Source organism: Gorilla gorilla, chromosome 1 (assembly GCF_029281585.2).
Source record: "Gorilla gorilla gorilla isolate KB3781 chromosome 1, NHGRI_mGorGor1-v2.1_pri, whole genome shotgun sequence".
In the NCBI taxonomy this organism is placed as follows: Eukaryota; Metazoa; Chordata; class Mammalia; order Primates; family Hominidae; genus Gorilla; species Gorilla gorilla.
In genome coordinates this window covers 180881656-180897213 of record NC_073224.2, presented here as the reverse complement: position 1 = coordinate 180897213, position 15558 = coordinate 180881656, and positions in this window count along the sequence as shown.

Here is a 15558-nt window from a genome sequence, read left to right as displayed (position 1 = left end):
AGTGACATTATCTAAAGGGGCAATTGGGGATGTTATAAATCTTATGACCACTGGCTATGTGACTCTTGAGTAATAAGCAGTTCCAAAAGACAGATTATAAAACATAGCCTGGTTACAGTTTAACAATACCTGCATCTTAGCAGAAGAAACAATGACCAATTAGAGTTTATGCCTACATCTCAGCATAATTGAGGCCCCCACCATAATTCTACCTTGTGGCCTTTCATTAGTTTTACAAAAACAGCTTCAGTCACTGAACAAGAAAGGGGTTAGTTTTTGGAGGAGGCTATTATCATCCTCAGTTTAAAATTAAAATGTAAACTAAATTCTTCTCATAGTTAGCTTGGCATACAAGTAGGAATGAGAAAAGGTAACTTGTGAGGTTAGAAGCAAGACTGAATCAGCTATGTCAGAATTCTGTCACTTATAATTCTGCAAAGGTGGTTTCACTACCCAATATTAGTAGTGAAGGGTGTAGTAATGGAATGAGTTAGAGAAAATTTACTTAATGGAATACCTTTCAGGTGGGCTCTGTGAGTTTAGAAGGAACTTTAATAGGTGGCTTAGGGTGGAGGCAGAGCTGAGATCCCTAAAGAGTTAAACAGCTTCTAAGGAGGCTCTGCTAGTTCATGGAAGCCCTTTGTGTTTGTTGAGTAGGATGTGTGAGTTTAGATGTAAAATTCAGTCAAGACTAAGAAGCGGTGAGAGACTGAAAGGATCCTGGAAGAATTTGAAAGTTGGAGAATGGAGCTTTGTATGGTAGACAGATGAGCTAGTTTAGGGGCAGCACAGAAAATAGATTTAGTAAGTATATGAAGAAAGATAACAGAGGATTCCAAGTTCTTGATCTGGAATGTGGGATGTAAATTACCTCTTCTGTCTCCCTGATAAGATCTCCAGCAAAATCCATTTTTGGTAGAAACGAATTTCTTCTGGAGAGTGGAAATTAGCGCTGAGACCTGCATAAAGTTGAGGCAAGGGTGGGGCTGCAGGTGTGCACTGCCTACATTTGGGAAATAATAATTAAAATGATAACAGGAGCAGCTTCATTGCTGAGCCCTCATTAAAGTTAGGATCATTGTAGATCTTATCACAGTTAATTCTCATTGCCACCTCTTAGTTCAGTGGATTATCCCTCATAATATAAATGAGGAAACTACAGCTCAGAATGTTTAGGCAACTTGCTTAAGGACATTCAGTGGTATGTGGAAAAGCTAGAATGAGGACAGAGTCTGTCTAACTTTAAAGTTGTCTGCTCCTATTCACTGCTGTGCTTCCTCGTTAAAGGTGGAGGTGAGGGGCAGGCATATAGATTAAGCAGTAGCTTTTCCAAGATGTACCTGCTATGTGGGACAGTCAGAGTGTTTGACTACTTCCATTCCTGGATCCCTGGTCTCTGGTGTCCCAGGAAAGCCTATTGATTTCCAGGTACCTTCCTTATAGGTTCTTGGGAAGATTATATAAGTTAATGCATATAAAATATGCTTAAAACAATGCATGGCATTGGACATTCCCAATAAATGTTGTTCATTATTACGAAGAACTTTACAGACATATTCTCATTTAATTCTCACAAATGTATGAGGTAGAAACTATTATTGCCATCTTACAGAAAATAAAACTGAGAGGCTAAGTAATTTGCCTAGGTTCACACAGAAAGAAGGCTATAGAGCATGAATTTAGCCCCAGATTGAAGGATTCCAGACTTGTCACTATATCCACTGTTCTCAGCTCCTTCTTTCTGACTCTAGCTCCCAACGTTTCTGAAGTCCACTTGTGATTCAAGCATTCATGCCAAATGAATGTACAAATTGTGAACTTCTAGATCCTGCTTCACTCCATATTCCAAGGAGCCGGAGGCTGAAGCCAGCAAGTCAGGCTCCTCTAACATCCCACCTTCTGGCATGAATGTGAGCATGCAATGTTTAGTCTATTGTTGGTTTCCAGCAAGTCTGAATTTCAAGTCCTTTTGCTGGAGGATTACAACTTAGGAATCCAGAACGAATGGCTTTTCCAAAGCACTCCTGGTCACATCTTCTGCACTTATTCATGCTAAGATATTTTATCATGTTACTTATCTCACGTGATGCAAGTAAAAATGTCTGTTATCATGACATCTGAGTTTAAGTAACAGGCGACTCAGAGGTGTGGTGTGCATAGGCATGTGAATCACATTCTCACCTCCCAAAAATTTGTTTTGAAGTTCAGAACTGTTTGCAATGACCACACTGAATATTCAAAACTATACACTATAGTTACAGTTATTCTAAACTTTGAAAAGGACACTTGGAGGTATGTGATAATGGATTCTGGAGTCTAGTCATTGACTTTAGGGAGATGAATCCCACTTCCCTCACTTACTAGATGTGTCACCTGAAACAATTAACCTTATCTCTTGAGGCCTCCGTATCTTCATTTTCAAGAGAAAATAATAATAGTAGTAATATTCTTCTTAAGGCTATTGTGAGGCTTAATGAGCAAGTGCATGTAAATGCCTAGACACATGATAATAGCTTGATACTGATTGTCTGTTATTAGGAGCCAATAACCCATGATTCCTCTGGGAACTTAGTAATTTGGGTAAAAACAATTAGCACAATGTTTGGCACAGAATAACTACTCAATAAATGTTTGTTATCAACAGTGTTGCTGTTGTGGTTGATCTTATCATTAAACCTGAAGTCTTTTACCTTTGATTGATTGATTGATTCATTTGTTCCTAAACCTGAAGTGCCTTCTCTGTGTTAGACATTTCTCTTGACATTGGAATGGTTCAGTCATCATTTCCAGTATCAAGAAGTTCACAAAATCATGAAGGAGAAAGATCAATGAAGAGAGAAAGGTCTTAGATGCCTCAATTAGAATGAAAGTGTATACTGGGGTCAGTCAGGGAGGGAGATTGGTAGACATAGTAATTTCTGTATCAGGAAGAGAGACGAGGAAAAACTCCACTAAAGAAGGCACTGAGCTAAGGTTGAAGGAAGTGTGGATGGTCACTGGAGACAGGGTAAGGGGGAGGGCCACTTCTGGTGGGCAGCCTTGAAATGTAAAGCAGCACGTGTTGAAGCTGGCAAACAACAGAAGGTCCAGACTGACTTGTACATAGGTACAAAAACATAGTAAAAGACTCAAATTAGAATATATCTGGATGAAGCATAAAAGATCCAAGGGTGAAGGCCCTCTGTGCACAACAAGGACTGGGGTTCCATCCCGAGTGGAGAGACATTGCCTAAATTTAAGCTGGGACATGAAGTGATGGTCTCTGTGATGGTCTCCACATTCTAGACAATGGGTGGAGGATGGGTTGGAGGGGTCCAGATGGGGAGAACAATCCTGAGAGATTAAGAGGACCAGTGCTAGGACAAATAGAGCAAGGAGAAACAGGTGAGAATAGACTTCCCAGGCTTTGCTAACTGCTGGAATGCAGGATATGAGGCTCAGGCAACTAAATGGATATTCACACCATCTACAGGGAACACAGGAAGGCAAAAAGCAGGTCTCATTTAACAGTGATGAGTTCAAGTTGGAAAATATTAGGACAGTAATGCCCAGGAGACAACCACCAGGCACTGATGTACAGTAGCATCCTGGGAGCATCCAAGTCATAGACAGGTTATCATCAGCATGTAGGTAGTTCGAAGCTGAAGGTAGCTGAGGTTATTTAAGAGGAGACTGCTAAGTTTATGAAGAAGAGACATGAAGATAAAACCTTAGTGAACCCTGATATTTGCTAAGCTGGCTGGAAAGCAATGCCCACAAAGGAGACTGATGAAGAAGGATTGAGAGGGGTTGGAGAGAAAAGATGGCATGACGGCATGGAGCCCAACTAAGGCCATGGTCTTGGGCATCAGATAAGAGTAGACTTGAGTCTAGTTTCTGCCACTTGAACTCTGTGAGCTTGTGCAACTTAGTTCACATTTGAGCCTCTATTTCCTCTTTGGTAAAAGGAAACAACAATGGCATCTAGCTTATAAGATCGTTGTGAGGATCAAGTGAGACGTTGCAAGTAAGATTAAAAAAAAAGTGTCCTGCAATTACTAAGAGTGTGGTAAATGTTAATGAATCAGGAGAATGTGTCACAGAAACACAGAAGGGAAAGAGTTTTGAAAAACTGACCATCAATGCTAGAGATGTCAGAGAGAAAAATCAAGTGAGAAGAGGCCTTAAAAGTAACCAGTGGTGACAGGTTCTGCTATACCCTACACCTCAGCATCAGGCAATATATCTTTGCAACAAATCTGCACATATACCCCCAATTCTAAAGTAACAGTTGAAAAAGAAAAAAACAGGCTGGGCATGGTGGCTCACGCCTGTAATCCCAGCACTTTGGGAGGCCGAGGCAGGCGGATCATGAGGTCAGGAGATCGAGACTATCCTGGCTAACACGGTGAAACCCCGTCTCTACTAAAAATACAAAAAATTAGCCGGGCATGGTGGCAGGTGCCTGTAGTCCCAGCTACTCAGGAGGCTGAGGCAGGAGAATGGTGTGAACCTGGGAGGCAGAGCTTACAGTGAGCTAAGATCATGCCACTGCGCTCCAGCCTGGGCGACATAGTAAGACTCCATCTAAAACAAAAAAAGAAAAAGAAAAAGAACAAAACAAAACAGAGGCCATGAGGTTCACTCTGCCACTGTGGGAGGAGCTGCAGTCACATGGTCCAGAGAAAGGTGAAGAGCTGGTGCCACTTCTTTAAGCTGCCATCTCACATCCACAAATGGCTGCTACAGTCAGTTCATAGTGCAAGATGGTGGAACACACTCAGTACACTTTAAAAATAACAATATTCCTCCCCTGACTCTAAAAGTAATACATGCTTATCATGAAAAAGTATGAAGGGGAAAATGAAAATCACCATAATTCCATCTCCTCACATGATCCCTGTTCGGATTTTGCTGCATATTCCTGCAATGTGCACATCGGTTTACATGCTCAAATAAACAAAAGCATAGATTTATGTATAACGACAGTGAGAGCATACTTTATTTGGTTTTGTATACTACCTTTTTCACTTAATCTAATTTTATGAGCTTTTTCTTGCAGGAGTAAATATTCTTATCAAATAAAAAATTAAAATGTAAAGTTTTAAAAAAGTGACCAGTGGATTGGGCAGTTGGAAGGCCAGTTAATGATTTTAGAGAGGACAACTTCAGTGGCACCACACCCATAGAAGCCTGATACAGTGGTTTCTAGGAGTAGGGAAAGGAGCTTCAGTGAGACCTAGTTCCTCACTGTAGCTTTATTATTAGACACAGGTAGAGTATATGTCCTGCCCTGAGTGGAATCACTCCATCCCTGGATGATTGCAAATAATCCCACCAACCTCCAGCCCAAGTGCCTGCCCTCCCCTCCCATAGCTCCTCCCCATGTCCTAACCCCATCATGTTCCTGGCTACTTGTCCAATGCCACCCTCCCTGCTAGAATGTAAGCACCACAAGACCAGCAGCTGTGCAGGCCTTGTCCAATCTGTGATGGTTAATTTTATGGATCAACTTGATGGGGCCGTGGTGTGCCCAGACTACACATTATTTCTGGATATGTCTGCAGGAGTACTTCCAATGAGACTAGGATTTGAATCAGTGGACTTAGTAAAGCAAACAGCCCTCCCCAGCCTAGATGGGCATCATCTAATCCACTGTGGGCCTGAATAGAACACAAGGCAGAGGAAGGAAGAATTCCCCCCTTTTTTTTCCTCCCTCACTGCTTGAGCTGGAAGCTGATCTCATCTTCTCCTGCCCTCAGACTGGGAATGACACCATTGGCTCTCCTGGATCTCTGGCCCCCAGACTTTTAGACTGAATTACACCCCCAGCTGTCCTGGCTTTCCACCCCCAGCTGTCCTGGCTTTCCACCTTGCAGACAGCAGATTATGGGACTTCTCCATCTCTGTAAGCACTTGAGCCAATTCCTCATAATAAATCTCCTTTCATATTGGTTCTGTTTCTCTGCAGAATCCTGAATAATACAATATCTGGGTGCAGAAGACAATGAGTAAGAGAATTCCAGCTAGAATTTCAGCTAGTGATGAAGGTTGTGAAAGAAACCTAAGGGTGAAATGGGGTAGAGAGGGGTCTGGGGGAGGAGGAAAGCATTAGCTGTTGCGGGCAAGAAAGACCTTGGTGATGAGGTTGCTTTTAGCTGAGAGAGGCAGCCATGCAAGGCTCCTGAGGGAAAACATTACAGACTCTGAGACCAGCAGGCTCAAATGTCCAGAGGTGGGGACCAACAGGACCTATTTATGGAGAAGAAGGAACCAGAGAGTAGAAGGCCAGGAGAGAGGTAGGAGACAAGTCTGAAGGAGAGGGGCCAGGCCTCATTACTTCTGCCATGGGCTCTCAATTTCCTTGCACTGGGAATGTCCCAAAGGCCACTGATACACGGACTGAGCGGACTTCACGGACGTCACATCAAGTGTCACCCCTAGCAGCGGACAGTCTCCTTGGCTCCGTGCTGATAGCTGCAGACTCACACCCCGACCATCCACTGGCTTTTTGGCTTTAAGGACCCAAGGCATGTGACAAGAGATAAGCATTGCACTGAAGGTCTTTGTGTTTCACTCTATAAATGGAAAGAGGAAGAAAGACTTTCCCTCCACTTTTTATTTGTAAAAGTGTCAAAGCTACAGAAAAATTGCATGGATAGTACAATGAGTACAAGTTCATCAAGCCACCAAGCAGCCCACCAAGGGTTCACACTTGGCAACATTTGCGCGCTCTCTCTCTCCTGTGTGTATGTGTGTGTATTTATTTTCAATTTTTTTGCTGAACCATTTTAATACTAGTTGCAGTCATGATACTTTGATCCAAATACTTCAGCATGGAGCTTCCAGGAACAAGGAAACAAGAATATTCTCCCACATAACCACAGTTTTCACACTCAGGAAACTTAATACAATACTATAATCTAATACACAGTCCAGATGCAAATTTCCCCAATTGTCCTCAAACTGTCCTTTAAAGTTGTTATGTTTACCCAGGATTCAATCAAGCATCATGTATTTTAACTATCATTATTTTTAGTCTCCTCAACTAGAATTCCCAGGTTGTTGTGTTTGTTTGCCTTTTGTCTTTCATAACAGTAAAATGTTTGAAGAGTCTAGGCCAACTGACATAAAATATCTCCCTCAGTCTGGATTCATCTGCTTATTTCTTCTTGATTCGATTCGGGTTAACCCATTTGGGCATGAATACTAGATAGGTGATGTTCCTTCTCAGGGCCCGACAGTATGCTCTATCATTGGTGATATACATTTTGATCACCTGGCTAAGTGATGCTCACCAGATTACTCCACTGGGGATGTAGCTTTATGCCTTTGTAGTTGATAAGTAATCTGTAGAGTACTATACTTGGAGACTGTATGAATATTCTGTTTCCCAGCATCTTTTCATGCAATGGTTTTAGCTCCATTGATGATTTTTGTTTGAATCCAGTATGATAGCCATGCTGATTTTCTATTTTTAGAGTTCCTGCTACATTTCCATATTGATATTCTTTAGTAGGAAAGAGCTTTCCTTGTCACCCACCTCCAGAACATATCCATTCTTGCACTCTTCATGCTTGGGTTACACTGCTCAAGATTCAAGTTCCATCCAAAATCAAAGTCCAGTTGGTCCAGTTTAGGAAAGGGTGATACAACTTAAATTGACAGTTCCACTAAGTCTGGAGGAAGAGGTCATTCCTCAAAGAAAACGTGAGATGCAATTATTAAAATCAGGAGAAAGGGAAGCCAAGCAGACAAAAGCAACAGCTGTCCTTAGAGCAAGGAGTTAATATTAGCGGGACTTCTTCCCATCACTGTGTGAGACATCTTAGTTCTCAAATAGCCATAGTTTAAAAAGGATAGGGGTTTAGTGCTCACAGCATCCCAGACTGTTATCTTATGCTTCCTTGCATGTGGCCTTCATTCCCAAAGTTACTTCATGGTCCCCGATAGCTCCTCTAGCTGAAGTTTTCACCCCCGTATTCCAACCAAAGGGAGGCAGCGGAAAAATGGCAGAAAAAGAAGGCCATGCCTTGGTACTTTAAGGATATTTCCTAGAAGCTGGACATGCCATTTCTGCTGACCTCCCGCTGTGCAGAACAGATTCATGTGGCTATCCCCAACTACAATAAAAACTGAGGAAATGTTGTCTTCATTCCAGACAGTTGTTTGCTCAGCTAAGAACTAAGAGTTCTATTTGTTTTTGTTTTGTTTTTTTGTTTTTATTTTTTTGAGTTCTATTATTATAGAGGAAGGAGAAAACTAAACTGGGAACAATTAGCAGTCTCTTCCCTGGATCCCACAAGAAACATGCTAGTAAGCTCATTTCAAAGGTGGAAAAAAAATAAAGCTTAGTGAAATTAAACAACCTGAAAAAAGTCACACAGAGAGTAAATTATTGCGTCTGATTCCAAAGAACTCTGTGCTAGAGTAACTCTAATTTTTTTCACATTCAGTCCACATCCTGAATCTACATATCAGTGTAGTTTTGTTAAATTACCCTCTTTGGGGATTGAGTTGCAGCCTCATGACATAATGACTGGTGATATCAGGTCCTTCTTAGAAACGTGCTGTTCATTTCTGGCTAATGTTCCCTAGACAATCAGCACAGATACTGAAACCCTGATACATCCATGGCAGTGACAAAAGATGCAGATGGAAAGTAGAATGACAGTGGGTGTGTGCTGGAAAGCACCCCAGCCTGGAAGGCTGGATACCAAGGTTCCCGTCCCAGTTCGGTTACTCACTAATTATATGATCCTGGTCAGATCATGACCCACTGTTCCCCAGTTCCCTCCTTCATGTATTCCCTCCAGTTCTGATTCTGTCTCATTTTAGGTAATATCTGCTTGAGTGATGAGTCAAACTGGGATCTGGATCATAAAAGTATTTAAAGCCTTCACTTTTCTATGCTATGCTATTATAGAATCTGTTGAAATTCCAGGGCCTGGCTTGCTAATTGGGTTTACATTTTGCTTTTATAAAACCCCACATGATAAATAGGAAAGGTTCATTAACCAGGAGCTTTATAACAGCAGGAATCATGTTTGATTTTCTCATCATTATATCCCCAACAACTGGCGCAGCCCCTGGTACACGATGAACTCCAGAATATCGATTTACTTATTGACTGACACAGACAATGTTATTGCTAGATGTATGTAACAAATTATTCTCTTTCTCTCCCTGCCCAAGAGCAAGCATGAGCTTCAAGGGAAGGAATAAGGAAACCAGGATTAACACAGCGCTTATTCTGCAATTTACCTCATTTACTTTTCATAACAAGTCTTCAAGAAAGATATTACAATCCCCTTTTTGATTGATGAGAAATCTGAGATTCAGAAGGATGAAGTAACTTAAGATTACATAACTTTAAATTAGAAATGTTCAGAAATTATATGAAGAAAACTAAAACACATCTAAAAGACATAAAAGTAGACGTGAACAAATAGAAAAATATCTCTGTTCTTGGTTCAGACATCTCAACATTATCAGTCAGCCAGTCTACCCTAAGTTAATTTATTAATTTATTGGAATTCTAATAAAAATACAAAAAAGCTGTTTTTCCTGAAGCTAAACAAGCTGATATTAAAGTTTGTATAAAAGGCCAGATGCGGTGGCTCACGCCTGTAATCCCAGCACTTTGGGAGGCCAAGGCAGGCAGATCACAAGGTCAGGAGATCAAGACCATCCTGGCTAACATGGTGAAACCCCGTCTCTACTAAAAATACAAAAAAATTAGCTGGGCATGGTGGCGGGCACCTGTAGTCCCAGCTACTCAGGAGGCTGAGGCAGGAGAATGGTGTGAACCTGGGAGGCGGAGCTTGCAGTGAGCCGAGATCGCGCCACTGCACCCCAGCCTGGGCGACAGAGCAAGACTCCACCTCAAAAAAATAAATAAATAAATAAATATTTGTATAAAATAAGAATGCAAAAAATGGCTAGGAAAACACTGAAGGAAATTGCTAGAAGAGGGCACTAGCCCTACCAAATATTAAAACATCTATAGGTTAAAATACTGTAACACTGCTATGTGACTAGGCATACCAATAGACTAGATTAGGAAGTCCAGAAATAAACCTAACCACATATGAAGTTCAAGAATATAATAAAAGTAATAACTCAGATCATTAGGACAAAAATGGACTTTTTTTCAAACTTTTTTTAATGATCAGAAAAAAATTGACTTTTTAATAAGTGGTATTGGAACAATTAGTTAGACATTTGAAAAATATAAAATTAGATCTATTCCTTATACCATAGATAAAAATAAATTCCAAATGCATCAAAGATCTAAATGTAAAATAAGTGAATAATACAAGTATTAGAAGAAAACATGGACAAATTTCCTATAAGCTGACTGTTGAGAAAGGGTTGCTAACTGTGATGCAAAGTCAAGATATGATAAAAGAAGAAAATTGATAAATTTGACTACTTAAAAGATTCAAAAAACCTTTTGCATGGCAAAATACCATAAGCAAAGCCAAAAGACAAATGAAAAATTTGGAAAAAGTACTTACAATGCAAATCACAGATAATTTCTAACATATAAAGAGACTTCAAATCTCAAGGGGAAAAACAAAGATTGTATGTAAAAAAACATGAATAGATGCCAGAGATATATGCATAAATGAGCCACTCCTGCTAAGAAATGCTGTGGTAGGGAGCCTCTAACAAGGTGTCAATGATCTCCCCCTCTTGGTATTCACACCCTTATATAATTGCCTTCACTTGATTGTGAGCTGGACCTAGTGACTGTCTTCTAATGAGTAGGATATTGCAAAAGTGATGGGATGTCACTACTCAGATTAGGTTACAAAAAGTCTGTGGCTTCTGTTTTGGGTACCTCCTCTCTTTCTCTAACTCATTTGCCCTGAGAGAAGCCAGCTGCCATGTTGTGATCCACCCTCTGGAAAGGCCCACAATGTCTCCAGTTGGCAGCCAGCAAAAACTTGAGGCATTCCAACAGCCACATGAATGTGCTTGGAAATGGATAGTCATCTTTGAGATGACTGCATCCGCAGCAGACACTTTGATCTGCTGTTTGAGAGGCCCTGAGCTAGAAATACCAGCTAAACTATGCCTGGATTCCTGACTCACAAAGACTATGAGATAGCAATCTTTTAATGTTTTAAGCCACTACATTTTGGGACAATTTGTTATGTAATGATAGATAACTAATACAAATGCAAATTAAAACTACAGTGAGATACCATTTCTCACACATCAGATTGGCAAAAATTCAGAAGCAAAATTCAGTAATCCTACTTCTAGAGTTTTACCCTAAAGATACACAACCAATAATACAAAAATACGTATGCACAAGGTCATTCACTGAGGCATTATTTGTAATCGCAAAAACTACCTAAATGCTCAAATGTGGGAGATCAAGCATACCTACAGTGGCATACTATTGTTTCAGTTATCCATTGCTTGGTAACAAACCACCTCAAAACTTACTGGCTTTAAACTACAACTTATTACGCTTCATAATTCTGTAAGTTGACTGGGCTCAGCTGGGTGGTTCTCTTGGCCATATGAAATAGGTTGAGGTCACCCAGCTGGTGCCGGAACACACAAGATGGTCTCTTGTTCTCCAGGACCACTCTGCATGTGACCTCTTATCACCCAGCAGCCTATCCTGAGCTTCTTTACAATATGGTAGGTGCCTTCCAAGAGTGAGAAAACAAAATCCAATGGTCCTTTTAAGGTCTGAGCATAGAAGTCCCAGAACATCACATATACCACACGCTATTGCTCAAACAGTTCACAAGGCCATCCAAGTTTGAGGGAGAGGAAATAGACTCTACCTCTCCCTAGGAGGAGCAGCAGATAATTTGTAGCTCAGAGGAGCAGCAAATAATCTACCACAAATACGCAAGTGTAAAAAAAAATAAGGAATATTTCCATGAGTGCACCTGGAGTGATTGCCAGAAAAAAGCAAAGCGCAAAAGTATACATATAGGATGCTACCATTTGTGAGAAAAAAAGAAGAAATAAGAAAACTCATATGTATCTATCTCCTTACTTTTGCAAAAAGAAACACAGGAATGATAAATCAGGAAACAATAAAATTGGTTACCTGCAAAGCTTGAGAGAATGAAGGGAGAACACTTCTCTGAGTACACCTTTTTGTATAGCTTGACTTTGGAAGAATGTCAGTATTCTACAGATTCAAAAGACAAAGTTAAATCAACAAGGAAAAACATAAAACTGAATACAAACAGAAACAAATATACCAAATAATTACTTCAGATACTGGAGAAAAACAAAGGCTACTGTAAAAGACACTATTGGTACAATTTTAAAAACTGGAATATGACCTATATATAAAAGTATTCTATTAATTTTACATTTCCTGAAACTTCACTGGGGTTATATAAGAGAATACCTTTGTTCTTAGGTAGTATATACAGAAGTATTAAAAGGTATGCTATATGGAGCATGATATAGGCAACCTACTCTTAAATGGTTCAAAAAATACATTATATATTATTATATAATTCAGTCATGCACTGTAAATGATATTTCAATCAACGGTTAGCCACATACATGATGGTGTTCCCATAAGATTTTAATACTGTTTTTGTTGTTGTTGTTGTTTTTTGAGACAGAGTCTCGCTCTGTCACCCAGGCTGGAGTGCAAGGTTGCCATCTCGGCTCACTGCAACCTCCGCCTCCCAGGCGGAGGCAGTGATTCTCCCTGCCTCAGCCTCCCAAGTAGCTGGGATTACAGGTGCCTGCCACCATGCCCAGCTAATTTTTGTATTTTTAGTAGAGACGTGGTTTCACCCTGTTGGCCAGGCTGGTCTCAAACTCCTGACCTCAGGTGATCCACCTGCCTCAGCCTCCCAAAGTGCTGAGATTACAGGCATAAGCCACCTCACCCAGCCTATAATACAGTATTTTTGCTGTATCTTTTCTATGTTTAGATACACAAATATTCACCATTGTGTGAAAATTGCCATGTGTACAACAGTACAGTGACATGTTGTACAGGTTTGTAGCCTAGCACCAATGTGCTATACCATAAGCCTAGGTTCACAGTAGGCTATACCACATAGGTTTGTGTAAGTACACTCTATGATGTTCAAACAACAACAAAATTGCCTAATGCCACATTTCTCAGAACATACCTCCTTCGTTAAGCGACACATGACTGTATTACAGAGTGTCCCACAAATCTTAGTGCAGATTTAACTTTTAAAGTTTTCAAAATATAAATGCTACAACTTACAAACAGTATCATTTTGAAATTTACTTGTTTCTTTTAATTCAGTTTTGTGACTTCTGAATAACCTTTTTATTTTAATATTTTTGTTTCAGTGAATTTTTGCCACCTTCAATGAGAAAGACTGAAACAAAAAACTCAGAAGAAAGAAAGAGACTGAGATAGCAAATATGACAAACTGTTAAAAATTCGTGAATCTGTTATGGAATACTATGCAGCCATAAAAAAGGATGAGTTCCTGTCCTTTGCAGGGACATGTATGAAGCTGGAAACCATCATTCTCAGCAAACTAAAACAGGAACAGAAAACCAAACACCGCATGTTCTCACTCATAAGTGGGAGTTGAACAATGAGAACACATGGACACGGCGGGGGTTGTGGGAATATCACACACCGGGGCCTGTCAGAGGGGAGGGGGCTAGGGGAGGGATAGCATTAGGAGAAATACCTAATGTAGATGATGGGTTGATGGGTGCAGCAAACCACCATGGCATGTGTATACCTATGTAACAAACCTGCATGTTCTGCACATGTATCCCAGAACTTAAAGTATAATAATAAAAAAAGAGATTAAAAAAATTGGTGAATCTGGGCAAAATGTACACAGGAGTTTTCTGTACTGTTCTTGCAACTTTTCTACAGATTTGAAATGTTACAAAATAAAAAGTATTTTTAGAAAAAGAGTATACAGTTGGAAGTGACTGAGGCATGTGTGTTTTTGTACCTAGGGTTGTCTGATACCAAAGCTCAAGTTCTTTCTACCTCGTGGCACTGCCTTTCATTTTGAGCAGGAGAATCGGGTTTGCACAGACTCATGCTTTCTCTAATCATTAAGACAAAGGATCATAGGCACAGTGGCCAGGATTGGGGAGTCAGTTTGCAGCCTTGGAGAAAATGAAGGAAAAAGGCCCCCTCCCACCACCCTTTGTCTTTCAGGGACTCACTCTTCAATCCACTGAGCTAACCAACTCCAGACCTTTCCCTAAAGAGAACCATGTAATAGGCATGTAAAGCGATGAAGGGATTGTTTTGGAAACTTGTGTAAATAGCTCTTTGGGCAGGAGAAAGATTGCCAACACCTGCTATTTGTTTTCTGGTATTTATTAGAGCCACCCTGTGAAGGACCTCTAAGCTTCCTGGATCTTATTCATTTATCTGAGTTCACTGTTGGTTCAGGGTCAACATTTTTCAGGGCCTGGAAAAAGCTGGCAAGGATCAGAGGAGGGTCACTGACTCCGGGCTTTCAGTAGGTGAATATGGTTCAAAGAATGCCAAGTGGATAACAGTGATCTTGAAGCCAAATTTGGTTGCTCATGATGCTTTTCCTAACCCATCACTTTCTATTCCCTTCTCCTTATAGTTATTTATTAATTCATCCATCCATCTATCCATCTATTTACCCACTAGAGTAATAATTATAATTAGGCGGCCAGGGACAGTGGCTCATGCCTGTAATTCCAGCACTTTGGGAAGCCAAGGTGGGCGGATCACCTGAGTTCAGGAGTTCAAGAGCAGCTTGGCCAACATGGTGAAACCTCATCTCTACTAAAAAATGCAAAAATTAGCCAGGCGTGGTGGTGCACACCTGTAGTCCTAGCTACTCAAGAGGCTGAGGCGGGAGACTCGCTTGAACCCGGGAGGTGGAGATTACAGTGAGCTGAGATCACACCACTGGACTCCAGCCTGGGCAACAGAGCAAGACCCTGTCTTAATAAATAAATAAATAAATAAATAAATAAATAAATAAATAATAATTAGGCCCACATCAAAAAAGGCATTGTGCTAGATGCTGGGAATACAGTGATGAATAAGACTGCTCCATGCTCTAGGAAGAGAGAGGGACAGACAATTTTGTACAGCAAGGTAAGTGCTGTCATAGTCATAGGTACAGGGTACCATAGAAGAGGGGTACCCAGCCCAGCCTGGTGAGGTAAATCCAGGGACATCTTCAGAGCTGGGCCTGAAAAATGGTGGGACTGGTGGGTTAGAAAGAGAAATACCATGAGCAAAAGCATGGTAACCTAAACCGTTGCCTTTCCAAAGTGTGGTCCATTGATCAGCAGAATTAGCATTACCAAAACTTATCTAGAACTGCTAGAAATGCAGAATCTTGCCCCCCTCAGACCTCCTGAATCTTATCCTGAATATTAGTAAGATCTCCCAAGGAATTCCTAAGCACATTAATGTTTGAGAGGCATTGGTCTAAACACCATTTCTTGGGGAAATTACCAGTGGCTGATAGGCATCTTGTTCTCAGTCCAGGGCTCTCTTCCCCCAGCCACTGTTATCTCCTACTGCTGACTTGAAGATTCAGCTCTGGGCTCTCCCTCCACTCCCTAATTTGCTTC